The 12,827-nt window shown below is 39.3% G+C and overlaps 1 pseudogene; it reads right to left on the minus strand.

The window, feature by feature from the left end:
• Positions 1–3,829: 3,829 nt before the first annotated feature.
• LOC102496082 (39S ribosomal protein L42, mitochondrial pseudogene) lies at positions 3,830–4,258 on the minus strand (annotated as a pseudogene).
• Between the last annotated feature and the right edge of the window lie 8,569 nt (positions 4,259–12,827).

A 12,827-nucleotide genomic window follows, 5' to 3' on the forward strand; every position in this document is an offset into this window, starting at 1 on the left:
ACCAAGAATACTGTACCCGGCAAGATTATCCTTCATATGGGAAGAAAAGACAAGAACATTCTCAGATAAACAAAACCTGAAAGAATTTACCAACACCAGAACAGCTCTCCAAGAAGTCATGAAAGGAGTGCTATACCAGGAAAACTAAAGTCAGACACACAGAAAGAGGAGTACAAAAAGCAACCAAGAGAAAGGCCAGCTTAATGATAGGGACAAATTTGGAAATATCAATAATAATGTTGAATGTGAACTTCTAGAATTCCAGACCACAGTAACAGTAAATTCAACAGAGGAGAGATGAATTACATGAAACTGAACTGGTGAAATAGAATATTATGTCTTTTGACTAAAGCATTCCTGATTTTCTTCTATGCTTTGCTTTCCTGATTTAAAGATTTTTCTTCTCTTGAACTGTTGATATGTTCATCTGCCTATGATTTGAACTAAATCCTAACCTTTTTCCTGGCTTTATGTCTTAAGCAAATTTCTCTTAACTTTAAAAAAAAAATTATCTATTAAATCTGAAACTGTTTCTCTTGAAATTAAAAAATACATAAAACAATACCTATTTAATGACTGCAGTAAGCTATATAGCCCCAGCTAGGCGATTCTTCATAGTATGTTCATTCTACTCACTGAGGTTTATCCCTAAAGTCAGACTTGTGTTCATGTATATGTATATATAAGCAGTGCTTGCTATCAGAAATATTTAGATTAATTAAGTTCATTAGAGAATGAATAAAATAGGGGAAAAGGGTTTAGAAAGCAACCATGGATACCAGAGACAGTGTGGGAGGATGGTGGAACATGGCAGAGGGTGAGAGATAAAGAATCAAGGATGGGGGGAAAAAAGCAAAATATACAGGAAACAAGAAATGGAAAATTATTTGTTTACGATAATACGTATGTTGGTATGCTTGATTGAACCAATATACAGTTTTTTCTGGATGAAAAGTCTCACTTTGTATGTTCTAATGATGTAAAGTGTGTGGAGGGCGACAATGCCCTACCGCGGACCGCACCACTAGATGGCGCCGAGCGGAACTCTCTTACTCGCGTAAAGAGTAAACAGATTCCAGGAAGTTCCTTACCCGGAACACGTGCACTTGGAGTCTAGCCAATAACAAGTCGCATGATCAGCACGGGACTCTCACATATGGCCCATATGATAGGCTATATGCACTTCCGTACACGTGTACACAACACTGATTGGCCATTTTACTCCTTTTATTCTGGCCCCGTATCGGGGCGCGCGGCGGCGGATGACTGACTACCTCAGGGGAAATAAAGGGACCAAAGGAGGAGACCGCTTTGTGTGTGTCCTTTGTTCACGGCAGCGTCACGGGCAGCGACAAAAGTGAATGAATATAAATAAATAAATTTAAATAAAAATTTAAAAAATAACTGTATGTCTCCATAGCATAGAAAATGAATCTCCCTAGCATAAATACACTGCATATCAGGCTAGTCTAAGATATTACCATATACATTATCATCAACAGATAATTTTCCAGTTTTTTGTCTGTTAAATATTTTGCTCTTTTTTCATTTGGTTTCTTCCCTCCTGCAATCATATTATTGTAATATTATTATTATGCTAATAAATGAAGCAGGCAAAAGGATTCTTTATTCAAAGGGACCTTCAAAAACTTAATGGAAAATACATATTATGAAAAAAAATTGCCTCTATTTCAATTATTTTTGCACCAAAATAACATTTTACATTAATTCCATTTTTCAGGAAATTTTTAAAGTCTTAGTGCTGTTTGGTAAAGTTAAAATTAATCTTTTAAATTAAATACATATTTAATTTACAACCTTTTGCATACATTATAATCAATTGGAGGGCTTATTAAAAAAAATCACGGGACCAGCAGTTAGCGTAATGGCTATGTCACTGGACTCCCACATAGTCGACCGTGGTTCAAGTCCCAGACTCGGTGGCTTAAAACTCACCTGGCGCGTGTGCATGTGTGCCCAAGATCCCGAGAGGAGAATGGAGGAGAAGGGATTGTGGCGTGGCCATCCCCCCTGGGGGGGTGATTTCTCGCTTTCTGTCTCTCTGTCTCTGTCTGTCTGGTGAGCTCACGTGCCCTATGAAAAAAAATTTTTAAAAAATCACAACACATTACTGGGTCGCACTCCTACATTATTTGGTTCGGTTAGTCTCTTCTAGGCCTCGATGAAATGAATTGTTAACTAAAATTTTCCAGGTGGCACTGATGATGCTGATCTATTGATAGAATCACACTCTATGGAAAGAGTGTTCAGTCGTAGGAAATACTACATTGATAACCCTGAAACTCAAATTAGCTTGGTGCATCCAAGGCACAATGCAAAGCTCTGGGAGATAAATGGAAATATTTATTACCTTGATTGTGGTGATAATCACAGATGTTTGTATGTCTTTGACCTCATCAAATTGTAAACATTAAATATTTTCAGTTCTGTATATTAACTTATTAATGCTGATTTTAATCTCTATTAAGTTTTTGTCTTCCATGAGCAAAAGAGAGCAGTTCTGTATATTAGCTTATTAAGGCTGATTTTAATCTCAATTAAGTTTTTGTCTTCCATGAGCAAAAGAGCCTAAACGAGTCCTGATGCTGACATTCACCCCCAGTCTTGAGTCATCCCTGGATCATGGGCACACATGTGCTCTCCATAGTCAGTGAGGTCTCTGGGTTCGAACTGAAAACCTTATAATGTGGGATTACCTCATAGAGTTGCTGTGTTTTATTACTGTTCACAGTTGCTAAGTAATTGAACCAACCAAAATGTCCACAAATAGATCAATGGATAGAAAAAGTATGGCACATATACTGTATGGGATACTACACAGTCATAAAAACAACAAGACCTTGGCATTTGATAGAAAGTGGCCTAATATGGAAGATTTGCTGTTGAGTGAAGCAAGCCAGGCTATGAAAAAGAGACATTGTATGTTTTCACTTAATATATACTGACTGTCTTCACTCTATTGTGGAAATGGAAAGATTAGAGGATACAGAAGCATGGAAAATTGTTATGGATACTGGAGACAGTGTGAGAATAGGTTGGGAGAAGGGGGGAGAGTGTGAGAAAGAAAATTAAGGAGAAAAATAGGCAAGACATTTATGGGACACAAAATTTGATTATTATCTGTTAATGATCATGCGTATACTACCCGCTACTGGACTGATGTGAAGTGTATTCATGTTGGGTAAATTGACTTTACAAGCTAAAACATAAAATGAAACAAAACAAAACAAAAAAACAATGAGTAAGCCTTTTTTCCTGAGACAGATTAACAAAGGAGAACAGAAGTAAAAGTAAGGTCAGAGAAGTTACAGGAACTAGTCATGGGCCTCAGAGTTCATTATCAGAATCTTGGCTTTTATTTCAAAAAGAAGATCATCTGAGTTTATTTTAATATATGTTAAATTTTACATTTGATCACACAAATCTTTATAGTATACAACATTTCTTTTTCCAGTATGAAAACCATAAATATCAGTCAAGACAAATACATTACTATATACATTATCAGCAAATACCTTCTCATTTTTTGTCAGTTAAATTACTTTTACTTTTGTTCCCCCCTTTTCCCTTCCCTCCTTCCCAATTTTTTCACATTTTATTGATTCTCAAAACATCTTAATTAAACTAAAAATATGGAAAAAGATAAAATCTAGTAACAAGTGCATTGTAATTTTCTTCTGAGACAATTTTTTATATGAAAAGAAATTTTATTATTATTTTATTACATAATCTATTAGTGAATACACCACATGGGATTTTCTTAAATGACCAATAAGGCATGTTTCTGAGTCTTCTGAGGACCTCGATGTTATCTGTCTTTTGGAGGGTCCAGTTTCTTACAACGTCTGTGATACTGTCTGTGAGGATACCAATGATGCTTGGTAGTAAAGAATGTTTTGCCAAGTTGTTCTATCATGGGTCCTTGTTCAAGGTGTTCATTTTTCTCTGCTAACCTGCATTTCAGCACTTGATCATGTGTTTCTTCATTATTATGCACAGGATCTGGTCTAGGGATAAGTTTTGTGTGTTCATATGGAATATCCACAGATGGGTGGTAGCACACTATCATCCTGCCATCAGATGTCAAAGCAAGCTACACTTTGCAATTATAGTCATCTGGAAGAAAAGAATATGTAGATTTATGACAAACACAATATAAAGCTCCATTTTGGATTGGAAGGAGATGTTTCAAGATGGTTGTCTTTGATATTACACATTTTATTGCTGCTACTGACATGGTAAATCAAGAGGCTTCCTAGGTGGCACAAAAGAAGTTGTTTAGAAGAGAAATTGCTTTTAAAATCTGCTTTTAGACAAACTACTTTTCAACCGTTGACAGGTTGTCACTGCGAACCTGCCATCTTGTCTCCTGAGACTTTTTTTTCTCTCTACTCCCCCTTTTACTAAAGAGAAGCATAAACTAATTTATTTGCAAAAAAAAGTTTAGTATTAATTTGGTCTGTTGTTTGTACAAAGCCCCATAAGAACTGAATTTCTGTATCAATGTAATAGATATTATTGTATTATTGAATTATGCAATTAATCACACTGCCACAAATAATTCTTACAAATATTTTCCAATTGCAGAGTGGTCAGGACAAGAGAAAAGATTATGTTACAATTTAAAAAAAATTAAAAACTGTTGAACCTATCCACATTTAAAAATAAAACAAAAATGCTTAAATCTGAAAGAAAAAGCATAAAAGAAAATAAGAAATGTTTAATCAAAAATCATAAAAATTCTCTCCCATTCTGAAGATTGTAGATTCACACTAACTACTGTATCTTTTGCTGTGCAGAAAGTTATTTATTTTATTTTATTTTATTACATATTTTTCTCATATTTTATTGATTCACAAAATACCTTAAACTAAATATATGGACAAAGTTAGTTCTAGTTACAAGTGCACTGTAATTTTCTTTTGAAACATTTTAAATGAAATAAATTTTCATTCATTCCCTAAGCATTGTCACAGCATACAAAATGTGAATTCCCTTCCAAACTCTACTGGATAGTGGCTTAATTATACATATTATTGTCATTAATTTTCCATTTGTAGTTTCATTAGGTTTCTACAGTTGTTTTTGATTTCTTTTATCCTCCACATTTTATTGATTCACAAAATTTATTAAGTAATCTAATTATGTTTAATAGCAAGTATAGCTGATATGTATAAATCAATGAATATATGTCTGACTTTAGGTGTGAAATTCTGAGTGGAGTGGCCCTTGCTCTGCAGGAGAGCTCTACTTCCATCTCTAGGCTCCTGGCCATCAAGGGAAACTAAGGCAGGGGCACCACTGCCCCCTCCCCACTTTCAGGCTTCCAAAGAGGAGGACCCCATGCCCTAGACAGGTAGGCAGGATTTTGTTATTATCTTTTTCTTTGATCTTCCTTTTTGTTCTGTTAATATCCTCCCCTCCCTTGTCCCACAGAGTGGCCCTTGCTTTGCAGGAGAGCTCCATTTCCATCTCTAGGCACATGGCAAGCAAGAGAAACTGAGGCAGGGGAACCACTACCCTGCACCACTTCCAGGCTACCAAGACCAGGACCCCACCCATTAAACAGTAGGCAGGGTTTTATTTTATTTTTTCTTTGCTCTTCCTTTTAGTTTTGTTAATTCCATCCTCTCCCTTGTCCCACAGAGTGGCCCTTGCTCTGTAGGAGAGCTCCATTTCTTTCTCTAGGCTCCTGGCCAGCAAGGAAAACTGAGGAGGGGGAACAACTGCCCCCTCCCTACTTCCAAGGCTTTCAAGACCAGGACCCCACCCATTAAACAGTAGGCAGGGTTTTATTTTTTTTCTTTGCTCTTCCTTTTAGTTTTGTTAATTCCATCCTCTCCCTTGTCCCACAGAGTGGCCCTTGCTCTGTAGGAGAGCTCCATTTCTTTCTCTAGGCTCCTGGCCAGCAAGGAAAACTGAGGAGGGGGAACAACTGCCCCCTCCCTACTTCCAAGGCTTTCAAGACCAGGACCCCACCCATTAAACAGTAGGCAGGGTTTTATTTTTTTTCTTTGCTCTTCCTTTTTGTTTTGTTAATTCCCTCCTCTCCCTTGTCCCACAGAGTGACTCTTACTCTGCAGGAGAGCTCCACTTCCTTCTCTAGGGTCCTGACCAGCAAGGGAAGCTGAGGCAGAAGCACCACTGCTCTCCTAACAATCCAGGCTCCCAAGATCAGGGAATTACCCCCTAGACAGGTAGACAGGCTTTTATATTTTTTCTTTGCTCTTCCTTTTTGTTTTGTTAATACCCTCCTCTCACTAGTACCACAGAGTGGCCCTTGCTCTGTAGGAGAGCTCCACTTACTTTTCTAGTTCCCTGGTCCTTAAGGGAAACTGAAGCAGGGACACCACTGCCCCTGACCTACTTACAGGCACCCAAGACCAGGACCCCACCCCCTAGAGAGTTAGTCAGTCTTTTATTATTTTTTTCTTTGTTCTTCCTTTTACTTTTATTAATTTCCTCCTCTCCCTTGTCCCATAGAGTGGCCCTTGCTTTGCAGGAGAGCTTTACTTTCTTCTCTAGGCTCCTGGTCAGCAAGAGAAACTGAGGCAGGATCACGATGGCCACTGCCCCACTTTCAGGCTCCCAGACCAGGACCCCACCCCCTAGACAGGTAGGCAAATTTTTCTTTTGCTCTTCCTTTTTGTTTTGTTAATTCCCTCCTCTCCCTTGTCCCACAGAGTGGCCCCTGCAAGAGAGCTTCAATTCCTTTGCTAGGCCCTTGGACAGCAAGGGAAACTGAGGCAGGAGCACCACTGCCCCCACTCCACTTCCAAGCTCCCAAGAACAAAACCTCACTCCCTAGAGAGGTAAACAGGGTTTTATTTGTTTTAATACCCTCCTCTCCCTTGTCCCACAGAGTGGCCTTTGCTCTGCAAGAGAGCTCCACTTCCTTCTTTAGGATCCTGGTCTGCAAGGGAAACTAAGGCAAGAGCACCACTTCTCCCGCCCACTTCCAGGCACCCAGGACCAGGACCCCACCCCCTAAACAGGTAAGCAGGGTTTTATTTTTTTTTCTTGGCTCTTTCTTTTAGTTTTATTAATTTCCTCCTCTCCCTTGTCCCACTGAGTGGCCCTTGCTTTGTAGGAGAGCTCCTCTACATTCTCTGGACTCCTGGCCAGCAAGGGAATCTGAGGCAGGGTCACCACTGCCACTGCCTCACCCCTACACTCCAAAGACTAGAACTCCACCCCCTAGACAGGTAGGCAAGGTTTTATTTTCTTTTTTTTTTTTGCTCTTCATTTTTGTTTTTTAATACCCTCCTCCCCCTTGAACCACAGAGGGGCCCCTGCTCTGCAGGAGAGCTCCACTTTTTTCTCTAGGACCCTGGTCAGCAAGGAAAACTGAGGCAGAAGTACCACTGCCTGCTGCCCACTTCCAGGCTTGCAAGACCAGGATCCCACCCCCTAGAAAAGTAGGCAGGGTTTCATTTTATTTTTTCTTTTCTCTTCCTTTTTGTTTTGTTAATAACCTCCTCTCCCTTGTCCCACAGATTGGCCCTTGCTCTGCAGATCTCCCGTTTCTTCTCTAGGCCACTGGCCAGCAAGGGAAGCTGAAACAAAAACACCACTGCCCGGCCACAATTCAGGCTTCCAAGACCAGGACTCCATGCCCTAGACAGATAGACAGGGTTTTTTTAAAATTTTCTTTGCTCTTCCTTTTTGTTTTGTTAATACCCTCCTCTCCCCCTTTCCCAGAGAGTGGCCATTGCTCTACAGGAGAGCACTTCCTTCTCTAGGCACCTGACCAGCAAGGGAAACTGATTCAGGGACACAACTATTCCTGCCCCACTTCCATGCTCCCAAGACCAGGACCCCACCCTGTGGACAGATAAACAGGGTTTTTTTTTTTGTTGTTTTCTTCTTTGCTCTTCCTTTTTGTTTTATTAATTCCCTCTTCTGCCTTGACCCACAGAGTGGCCCTTGCTCTGCAGGAGAATTCCACATCCTTCTATATGCTCCCGACCAGTAAGGGAATCTGACGCAGGGGAACCACTGCCCCTGCCCCACTTTCTGGTTCCCAAGACCAGAAACCCACCCCCTAGGTGGGTAGGCAGAGTTTTATTTATTTTTTCCTTTGTTCTTCCTTATGGTTTTGTTAATACCCACCTCTCCCTTGACCAACAGAGTGGCACTTGCTCTGCAAGAGAGCTCCACTTTCTTCTCAAGGCTCCTGCCAGCAAGGGAATCTGAGGCAGAGTCACCACTTCCACGGCCCCACTTTTAGGCTCCTAAGACTACGAGCACACCCCCTAGACATGTAGGCAAGGTTTTATTATTTTTTCCTTTGCTGTTCTTTTTTTGTTTTTTAATATCCTTCTCCCTCTTGAACCACAGAGTAGCCATTGCTCTGTAGGAGAGCTCCACTTACTTCTCTAGGACTCTGGTCAGCAAGGTAAACTGAGGCAGGGGTACTACTTCCTCCTCCCCACTTCCAGGCTTGCAAGACCAGTACGCAACCCTTTAGACAGGTAGGCAGGGTTTTATTTTTTTTTCTTTGCTCTTCCTTGTTGTTTTGTTAATACCCTCCACTCCCATATCCCACAGAGTTGCCCTTGCTCTGCAGGAGAGTTCCACTTCCTTTTCTAGGACCCTGGCCTGAAATGGAATCTGAGGCAGGGGTACCACTGCTCTCTCCCCACTTCCATGCTCCAAAGACCAGGACCCCACCCTCTAGACAGGTGGGGTTTTATTTTGTTGTTGTTGTTCCTTTGATTTTTGTTAACTCCATCCTCTTTCTTATCCCACAGAGTTGCTCTTGCTCAGTAGGAGAGCTCCAGTTTATTCTCTATGCCCCTGGTCTGCAAAGGAATCTGAGGCAAGGGTACCACTGCTCTCTCCCCACTTCCATGTTCCCAAGACCAGGACCACACCCCCCAGACAGGTAGGCAGGGTTTTATTTTATTTTTTTGTTGTTGTTGTTCCTTTGTGTTTTGTTAATCCCCTCTTTTTCTTGTCTCACAGACTGGCCCTTACTCTGTAGGAGAGCTGCAATTCCTTCTCTAGGCCCCTGGCCTTCAAGGGAATCTGAGGCAGGGGTACCACTGCCCTTGTTCCACTTCCAGGCTCACAAAACCAGAACCGAACCCCCTAGACAGGTAGGCAGGGTTTTATTTCATTTTTTAATATGCTCTTCCCATTTTTTAAAATGTCCTTCTCTCCCATGTCTCACAGAGTATCCTTTGCTCTGCAGGAGACCTACTCTTCCTTCTCTAGGCCCATGGCCAACAAGAGAAACTGAGGCAGGGGAACCACTGTCCCCACTACACTTCCAGGCTCCCAAGACCAGGACCCCACCCTTTAACAGGTAAGCAGGATTTTATTTTTTTCTTCTTTGCTCTTCCTTTTTTTTTTTGTTAATACCCTCCTCTCACTTTTCCCACTGAGTGGTCCTTGCTCTGCAGGAGATCTCCACTTTCTTCTCTAGGCTCCTGGCCCGCAAGGAAAACTGTGGCAGGGGTAGCACTGCCCCTTCCCCACTTCTTTGCTCCCAAGCCTAGTACTCCACCCCTTAGAGAGTTAGGCAGGGTTTTATTTTATTTTTTTCATAGCTCTTCCTTTTTGTTTTGTTAATACCCTCCTCACCTTTGTCCCACACAGTGGCCCTTGCTCTGCAGGAGAGCTCTACTTCCTTCTTTAGGCCCTTGGCAATATTGTGCACTGTGCTAATGTGTGGCATGCAACTTTTTAAAATTCTCTTCTGTAGTATTATCTTTCTTCTTACATTATCCTATCTTCCTCATCCTTTACCCTGTCAGAGGATTAGACAGATCTAGAATCACAGTTCTGAAAATTCTTAATACTGTAAAGTTTCCTGGGATCCTCCCTCGTACTGAACCACCTGTGAATACAGAGATACTACTCTTCAGACACCTTAATAGAGTACTCCTCTTGAGATCACATTGCTAAAAATTACAGAAGAGAGACTTCCACATACATCAACTCACAACTGAATGGAAACGCACTTGTTCCTAAGAGGTATTTAATAGTGAATACATCTTCCAATGGCTAGAATTAGAAGAAGACCTTCAGGTCTAAATAAACCAGGAAATATGTATCCATCAAAGGAACAGAGTAACTCTCCTCTATCTCTCCTAAAATCTGAGGACATTACCAAATTGTCAGAGAAAGAATTTAGAACATTCACGGTGAACAAATTCTGAGTTGGAACAGAAAAGGGAGAATGAACTACAGGAGAGTAGAAAGTCCTTCCATGATATTAAGGAAGAAATGAACACTCTGAAAAAGAATCAGATGGGACTATTAGAGATGAAGTCTGTAATACAGAAAATCAAAACTCTCTGGAAAGTGTTAAAAGTCAATGAGACCATGCTGAAGATCAAATCTCCGATGTAGAAGATAAAACTTCTAACCTAGCAAAAATCACCAAAAAGATATAGAAAATAACAAAAAATAAACAAACAAACAAACAAAAAAGAAAACATGAGGGTAATGTACGTGAAATAGTAGATTCCATAAGACACCAAAACATCAGAATAATTGGCATCCCAGAAGGTGAAGGACTAATAACGGCATGGAAAATCTATTCCATGAAATCTAGGAAGAAACTTTCCCAAGTCTAGAGAGGCACTCAAGCATCTGCACCCAAGAAATACAAAGGACCCCAAATAGACCTAACCTCAAAGGGTATTCTTCAAGGCACATCTTAGCCAGACTGTCCAAGAGCACAGACAAAGACATGATTAAAACTGGCAAGAGAAAAATGAGAAGTGAATTACCAAGGTCATCCCATCAGGCTAACACCAGATCTCTCAGCGGAAACTATACAAGTAAGGAAAGAATGGGAAGATGTATTGAAAGTGTTAAGAGAGAAACAATTTCAACCAAGATTATTATATCCTGAAAGATTATTCTTCATATGGGTAAAAAGATTAAAATCTTCTCAGAAAAACAAAACCTGAAAGAATTTGTCAACACCAGACCAGCTCTTCAACAAACCGTGAAGAAAGTACTGTTCCAGGCAAACAAAAGAATGAACAGACAGACACTAATGAATAAAAGCATCTAACACAATGGCCAACTTAAACGTTGGGACAGATCTGGTAATATTGATAATAACACTCAGTGTTAAGGAATTAAATTCTCCGATGAAGAAGAGACATAGACTGCATGAATGGGTAAAAAAACAGAAACCCTCTATCTGTTCATACAGAAAACCTACCTCATGGATAGAGACATACATAGACTGAAAGTGAAGGGTAGGAAAAATGTTTTCCACAAAAATGGGAACCAAAAAAGAGCTGGAGTTGCGATACTAATTTATGACAAAATAGACTTTAAAACAAAAACTGTTCTAAGAGACAAAGAAGGGCAGTATATTGAAGTAAAAGTATCAACAGATCAAAAGATATAATTCATATAAATATTTATGTGCCTTATACAGGAGCACCCAAATATGAGAAAGAAAGACTGTTAGAGATAGACTGCCATAAAATAATTGTTGGAGACCTCAAAAGTGCACTGTGCCCTCTGGACAGATCATCTAGACAAAAAGTAGATAAAAAGATAAAGGATCTAAACAATACCATAAATCAAATGGACTTAACAGATATCTATAAAATTTCCATCCCATATCCATGAGATACAGATTTTTCTCACTCCTATATGGAACCTTTCTGAAGATTGACCACCACATCATTGGACACAAATAAAGCCTTTACAGTTTCAAAGGCATAAAAACTTAATCCAGCAACCTCTCTGACCATAATGGAATTAAACTTGAGTTTAATTTAAAGAGAAATCCTAAAAAAAAAAAAAAAAAAAAAAAAAAAAAAAAAAAACAAAAACAAAAAAAAACCCTCAAATGCACGGAAACTAAATAACCTACTCCTAAATGAATCTACAACTACTGAACATATATAGACTGAAATAAAAAGATTCATGGAAGCCAATGACAATGAGGACATGTGTTTCCATAATCTATGGGACACTGCTAAAGCAGTCATAAGAGGGAATTTCACAGCAAGTAGTGCACATAACAGGGAGACAGAAAGAGGGCAAATGGATCAAGTAACACTATACTTCAGAGAATTGGGAAAGTAACAGCAAAGAAAAAAATTTAAAAATTCCAGGAGAATAGAAATAATAAAGATATGAGCAGAAATAAATGAAATAGAAAATAAACAAACTATACTGAAAATAAAAGAAAGTAAAATCTGGTTCTTTTAAAGGATAAACAAAATCGATACACCACAAGTAGACTTACTAAGAAGAAGAGAGAAAGTAACCAGATGAATCAAATCTGCAATGAAGCCAATATAACAACAAATATAGTAGAAATACAAAACATCATTAGAGGATATCATGAACATCTGTATGCCAAGAAACAAGATAATCTGGATGAGATGAACAAATTCTTGGACACATCTAATCTACCAAGATTGAGCCAGAAAAATATAGAAAGTCTGAATAGGCCCATAACAAGACAGGATATTAAATCAGTAATAAATAACCTCCCAACAAAGAAAAACCCTGGCCCTGATGGATTCACCTCTGAATTCTATATAACTTTCAAAGAAGAGTTAACCCCCATTCTGTTAAATTTATTTCTAAAAATCCAAAAGAGAGAGTCTCTCCCTAATTCATTTTATGAGGCCTCTATCACCCTTACTCTTAAAACAGATAAGGACTGGACCAGAAAGAAAACTATAGACCAATATCTCTGATGAATATAAATGCTAAGATTCTCAACAAGATACTAGCAAATTGTATCCAACAACTTATAAAAATATCATACTTCATGATCTGGTAAGCTTTTTTTAGGAATGCAAGGTTGGTTCAAC

This window comes from Tupaia chinensis, unplaced genomic scaffold (assembly GCF_000334495.1).
Source record: "Tupaia chinensis unplaced genomic scaffold, TupChi_1.0 Scaffold142780_1, whole genome shotgun sequence".
NCBI lineage: Eukaryota > Metazoa > Chordata > Mammalia > Scandentia > Tupaiidae > Tupaia > Tupaia belangeri.